At 59.4% G+C, this 1,783-nt stretch overlaps 1 pseudogene; it reads right to left on the reverse strand.

Moving 5' to 3' along the window:
- Positions 1-505: 505 nt before the first annotated feature.
- LOC144254134 (oligodendrocyte transcription factor 1-like) lies at positions 506-1,305 on the reverse strand (annotated as a pseudogene).
- Between the last annotated feature and the right edge of the window lie 478 nt (positions 1,306-1,783).

A 1,783-nucleotide genomic window follows, 5' to 3' on the forward strand; every position in this document is an offset into this window, starting at 1 on the left:
AGGCGCCTGTGGACTCCAGCAAACAACTCCTCTGCGGGTCCGCGCTGTTCGAAATCCCCCCCCCCAAGGCCTGGAGGAGGACCGCTCCCTGGAGGTCGCACTCTGGACTGGTCTTTCGCCCCACCCAGAGGGATCCCAACAGAACACAGAGCCTCCTAAAATCCACACCAGTCCTGCGAGGCGCACAGCTCTAGGGACAGGGAGAGAGAACTCGCTGGGTGATGGGTGACACGCTCACTTTCTGCCTTAAACGGGTGGAATCCACCTAGAACCTAAACCGCCTAGATGTTCCTTGTAACATCTGCTGGGGGTGCTTTAATTTCCTGGGGGAGTAGGGCTGGGGAAGAAGGCGCTGGACAGTCCCTACCTCTGGGCCAATAAATTCGAAATGCCCTTCTTACTCGGGCCCCCTTTCTCCCTGGACTCAGAGGCACAGGGGTGAGGGGAAGCTGGATGGCAGGAGGCCGGGCAGAAGTCCCATCTCGTCCAGGGCCCCGGCAGGGCCTCACTTGGAGAACTGAGCCTGTACCGCTGCCAAGCCCAGGCCGGCGGGGACAAGGTGCTGGAACTTGCAAACGGCGCAGGTGCAGAGGCCGGGGCCACCCGCGCCACCGCCCGGAAGCGCGAACTGTCCACACGGCGGCTCGTCTAGGGCCAGCGACAGGTACTTGGCGGGGCGCAGCGTGTCGGGGGGGCCCACGGAGCCGGGTGCCAGCAGCACTGAGCCTGGCGCGGCAGCTAGCAGGGGCAAGCCAGCCAGCAGCAGGCGCGGCACAGCGGGCCGGCACCCTCGCCCAGCGCTCGGCGAAGCTCCTGCAGCGAGCTGCCCAACAGCAGGATGTAGTTGCGGGTGAGCAGCAGCGTAGCGATCTTGGACAGCTTGCGGCCGGGTGCGCCCTGGCAGTGCGCCGCAGAATAGGGCAGGATGACCTCGAGCAGAGCGTCCATGGCCAGGTTCAGGTCCTGCATTTGCTTCCGCTCGCGGCTGTTGATCTTGCGCCACAGCTGCTGCTGCTGCTCCTCTTTGGCGTCAGCCCGGGCACTGCCGCCAGCGTGCGCGCCAGACCCCGGCCTGTTGCCTAGCTGCTCGGCTGGCCCCTCTGGCTTCTCTTGCGCAGCCTTGGGGAGGAGGGGTGCCGTCGTGGAAGAGGAGGAAGTGGAGGAGGAAGAGGAAGAGGAAGGCGGCTGCCGATAGCCCACCAACTGGTACAGAGAGGCCCCGAGCTGCACGTCCCCAGGCCGCTGGGGCCGAAGCATGGTCGCGGGGGCCGCGTTCACGCGCGCCTGGGAGACCGCATAGTACATCTGGGGGGGCGATGCGGGCGGCCTAGGGCGCCCTTCAGGAACGCCCCGCCGTGGGCCCGTCCATAGGCCGCCCCTCCCCGCGGACCTGCGCGCGGGTGGCCGAGGGCCCTGGTGGTGTATTTCATTTCATCACTTGATATTGGTCTGCTCAAATTGTGTATATCATCCTGGTTCATTCTAGGCAGATTGTATGACTTAAGGAATTTGTCAATGCCTTCAATAGCTTCTACTTTATTGGAGTATATGTTTTCAAAATAATTTCTAATTATCCTTTGTATTTCTGTAGTATCAGTTGTGATATTACCTTTTTCATCACATATGCTGGTAATTTGAGTTTTCTCTCTCCTTCTCCTCATTAGCATAACTAAGGGTCTGTCAATTTTATTTATTTTTTCAAAGCACCAACTTCTTGTTTTGTCAGTTTTTTTAGTTTTTTCTTTTGCTTTGATTTCATTGATTTCAGCTCTAATTTTGGTTA

The sequence above is a fragment of the Urocitellus parryii genome, chromosome 1 (assembly GCF_045843805.1).
Source record: "Urocitellus parryii isolate mUroPar1 chromosome 1, mUroPar1.hap1, whole genome shotgun sequence".
NCBI lineage: Eukaryota > Metazoa > Chordata > Mammalia > Rodentia > Sciuridae > Urocitellus > Urocitellus parryii.